This window comes from Propithecus coquereli, unplaced genomic scaffold (assembly GCF_000956105.1).
Source record: "Propithecus coquereli isolate 6110/MARCELLA unplaced genomic scaffold, Pcoq_1.0 Scaffold11, whole genome shotgun sequence".
Lineage (NCBI taxonomy): Eukaryota > Metazoa > Chordata > Mammalia > Primates > Indriidae > Propithecus > Propithecus coquereli.
The window spans coordinates 11,315,406-11,320,354 of NW_012134969.1; positions in this window are offsets into that span (position 1 = coordinate 11,315,406).

A 4,949-nucleotide genomic window follows, 5' to 3' on the forward strand; every position below is an offset into this window, starting at 1 on the left:
TTTGTTTGTTTTTTAAAAATATATACCAGTAAGTGAGATTACTGGATCATGTGGTAATTCTAGTTTTAGTTTTTTGCAGAATCTCCATACCATTTTCCATAGTGGCTATACTAATTTACCTTCCCACCAACCATGTACAACAGTTCCCTTTTCTCTACATCCTCACCAATACTCATCTTTCATCTTTTTTATTTTGATTAGCTTACGTCACAATCTATTTATGAGCCAATTGTTGTAGCCGGGGCAGTGGAATAATCTGGCCTCACTTGGTTCATGTTTTCCCCTTTGGGAAGTAGGACAAATAGATATGTCACCAGAAGAAACAGGGACCAAATAGCTATCAGAGATTGTCTTCTTTTTCTTTTACTTTTCTGATTCAGTTATTTCTACTTCTCTCATTATTATTTCCACCCATCTCTTGGAGATTTTGGGGGTGGTTCCCTTTTTAACTTTTTTAGTCGAATTCTTATTTATTTTATTCCCATATGAATGAATTAAAATTGTTGATTCTTACCCTCTCACATGTCCTGCCAACAATATAAAGGCTCCCTTTCAAGAACTGTTTCTGGGTTTTTTTAGCATTAATTTTGTTGAATTCTTTTTGGGCTTGATTCCATCTCATCTTTTTGTTAAATTTTTAGTAAGTATACACAATCTGTTCATACATAAATGATATATTTGCTAGAGATTTAATTATGAGCTTATAGACTTTTCTTCTCAGGACTTGGTAGATTTTCTCTGTGGTCTTATGGCATTTAGTTTTATGGAAGCCCAAAGACAACCTGATTTTTGTGCTTGCTTTGTTTGTTTAAGGTCACTTTGTTGGAATGTGCTTTGAGAGAGGAATATTTGTTTCTTTTAAAAGCCACAGGACACACTGAATTTTAGGTCTCATCATTAATCTTGCTTGGTAAAATCTTTTAAATGATCAGGTTTAGATCTTTTTTCTGCTTAAGCTGTTTTATCTTTGGTTATTGCTTCTGCTCCATTTTTAGTTCCTTTTGTTGTTGTTGGCTTCCCTCACTCCCCACCCCATTGTTGTAAAACCTGTTTCTTATGGGATAACACTCTATCTTCTTCATATCACTGTAAAATACCTATATAGACATGAAGATGTATATCTATACACATTCTGTATTTTTCCTGTCATTTTAGTTTTTTTTTTTCCCTTTTCCCTTTTCTTGCCTTCTGGAAAAACTCTTGGTGTGTCTGTATTTCTCACTACATTGTGAGCCCGTTGAGTTTTATTTATTTTGTATTTCTTAGTTCAGTGTCTGGCACATTATAGGTGTTCAGTAAATATTTTTTTAATGAAAAATATCGACTAACTAACTTTATACCTTGACGTTGCCCCAAATCAATTATCTATAGTGTCATTTTTGCTCTATGCAGATTTGGATTATCAGTCTGCATTTGGGGCATGTGTGTATGTGTATGTGTATGTATGTATATGTTTTTGGTCTATTATCCTGGCCAGCTCTCTTTTTGTCCAAGTCCTTTTTTCTCTTTTTCAATTGCCTGTTCTAGCTTTATAGAGAATTGATTTCAGAAGCAACCTTTCTTGTCTGCAGGGCATATCTCTCCTTTTCTTGTTCTACTAAAAACAAAACCAAACCAAAGAACCTGCTATTTGTTGTTTATTCTGTTTACTCACTCTTGAAATTGGAAAAGTACAACAGAGCCAGTGTTAGTCCATCAACATTTGTGTTCCGCGTGGCCTGTTGTCAGCATTAACGCTGAGGACAGGTTGATGTATGTGGCCTCAACACAGTTTTCAGTGCCCAGGAGGCGTTTATGTAATGACAATCTATTGGACTAACATGGCATGTTCTCCTGTCCCCAGTGCTTGCTTTGCTGAAATATGATGTATGTTCTTAAAACTCTAAGGTAGACTTTATGGAAAAATAACTACCACCACCTTATCCCCGGAAAGCACCATTTTCAGGACCCTCCATTACTTTTGTTCCTTAAGCACTTTATCCTTGGCCATGATGGATACTAGGAGTTAAAGACTCAGAATGGATATAAAACAGTGATGAATAGCATATAGCCCATAATATACGGCTTGTCAAATTTCAATATATGGTGCTCTATTTTACTTCTTCATTTTACAGATAGGACAAATGGCATCTAGACAGGGGCAATAACTTCTGAATCATACAGTGGATTAGTTATCAGTAAAGACTAGGGGTTTAAGTATCTTATGTTTGTATAGTAGATGGTTTTGAGTGCCAGTTGGCTCATTTCTTAATTGACCAGTGGGGTAAATAATGTGATTGGGGTGGGTTCATATGCAGTGACCAGCACAGTCACTCAGAGAGTGAGAAAGGCAGTCCCAAGATTGCGGAGATGGGGGAGGTGTTCAGTATGGGAGTGGAGTGGGGCTGGCCATGGTCTGAGGAGAACTGAGGCAAGTAGGAGAGTTCTACCTTAATTTGCAGGGGACGTGGGGGCTGGAACTACATAATTTGAGAGCGTAGGTTTTGATTTCCCTCAAAATCTAGGTCTCAAAATGAAAGAATAATGACCCTATGAAATTTTAGAACATTATTAAACTTAGTAAATAGGTACATGTAAAATATGAAATAAATTTTTAAAGGATTTTAAGAGTCACTGTACTGTGTATTATTCCCCCTTGTTATATAATCCCATTGCCCCTCAAATGTTTGCTTTTTCCACTTAATAATAAGCCCCAAAGAATAGGGATTGTGTTTTTCTTGTTTGTGGCTCTACCCCTAGTACTTAGCAAGGTACTTGTGCTTAGTACTTACTCAGATTATTTATTCAATGAATAAATGAACAAAACCAAAGGCAGATGAAAAGTTGGGAGACAGTGAATCAGAAAGTGCTGGCAAATCCTGAAAACGTTTGTAAATTAGCATTAGAATTAGCTTGATAAAGTGAGAATCCAGCAGAGCAACAGGTAATGAGATGCCATATCATAATTTGTACTCTGTTTTGATGTCAGCGAGTATTTAGTTGAAATTCCTAGTTATGTATCTGTTCCTTAGTGTGATAGAACTACAAGGAGAAAGAGAACAATTATAGGCATACCTTGTTTTATTGTACTTTTCTTAATTGTGTGTTGCAGATATTGTGTGTTTTTTTACAAATTGAGGGTTTGTGGCAACCCTGTGTTAAGCAAGTCTTTCGACGCCATTTTTTCCAGCAATATGTGCTCACTTAGTCTCTGTGTCCCTGATTTTGGTAATTCTTGCAATATTGCAACCTGTATTATAATTATGTCAGTTATGGTGATCTGTGATCAGTGATTTTTGTTACTATTGTAATTGTTTCGCAGCACCACATACCATGCCATATAAGACTGAGAACTTAATAAATGTGTGTATTCTGGCTGCTCCACTGACTGGCTATCTCCCTCTGTTTGGGCCTCCTTGTGTTTGTATAGCAGACACAACGATATTGAAATTAGGCCAGTTAATAACTCTAAAATGGCCTCTAAGTGTTCAAGTGAAAGAAAGAATTACACGTCTCTCACTTTAAATCAAAAGCTAGAAATGATTAAGTTTAGTGTGGAAAGAATGTTGAAAGCCAAGATAGGACTCTTATACCAAATGGTTAGCCAAGTTGTAAATGCAAAGGAAAACTTCTTGAAGGAAATCAAAAGTGCTACTCCAGTGAACACATGAATAATAAGAAAGTGAAACTTATTGCTGATATGGAGGAAGTTTGAGTGGTCTTGATAGAAAGAAGGTCAAACCATCCACAATATTGCTTAAACCAAAGCCTAATTCAAGGCCCCAACTCCCTTCAATTCTGTGAGGACTGAGAGAGGTGATGAGGTTGTAGAAAAGAAGTTCAAAGCTAGCAGAGGTTGTTTTATGAGTTTGAAGGAAAGAAGCTGTCTCCAGAACATAATAGTGCAAGGTGAAGCAGCAAGTGCTAAAGGAGAATCTGCTGCTGCTAAAGGAGATCCAGAAGATCTAGCTAAGATCGCTGATGAATGTGGCTACACTTAACAGCAGATTTTCAATGTAGATGAAATGCTTTCTGTTGGAAGAAGATGCTATCTAGGACTTTCATAGCTAGAGAGGAGAAGTCAATGCTTGGCTTCAAACTTCAAAGGAAAGGCTGACTCTTTTGTTAGGAGTTAATGCAGCTGGTGACTTGAAGTCAAAGCCGGTGCTCACTTACCATTCTGAAAATCCTGGGGTCCTGAAAAATTATGCTAAATCTCACTCTGGGCTCTATAAATGGAACAACAATGTTTGGGTGGGAGCACATCCATTTACAGAATGGTTTACTGAATATTTTAAGGCCACTGTGGAGACCTACTGCTCAGAAAAAAAAGATTCCTTTCAAAATATTATTGCTCATTGACAGTGGAGATGTACAAGGTGATTAATGTTGCTTTCATGTCTGCTAACACAACATCCATTTTGTAGCCCATGTATCAAGGAGTAATTTCAATTTTCAAATCTTATTATTTAAGAAATAAATTTCATAAGTCTATAGCTGCCATGGATAGTAATTCCTGTGATGGATCTGGACAAAGTAAACTGAAAACCTTCTGGAAAGGATTCACCATTAAGAATATTCATGATTCATGGGAGGAAGTCAAAATATCAGCATTAACAGGAGTTTGTAAGAAGTAGATTCCAACCCTCATGAGTGACTTTGAGGGATTCAAGACTTCAGTGGAGGAAGTAACTGTAGATGTGGTGGAAATAGAACTAGAATTAGAAGTGGAATCTGAAGATGTGACTGAATTGCTGCAATCTCATGACAAAACTTGAATGGATGAGTTGTTTCTTACAGATGTGCAAAGAAAGTGGTTTCTTGAGTTGGAATCTACTCCTGGTGAAGATGCTGTGAACATTGCTGAAATGACAACAAAAGATTTAGAATATATAAACTTAGAATTTAGAATACATAAACTGTTAATAAAGCAGCAACAGAGTTTGAGAATATTGGCTCTAATTTTGAAA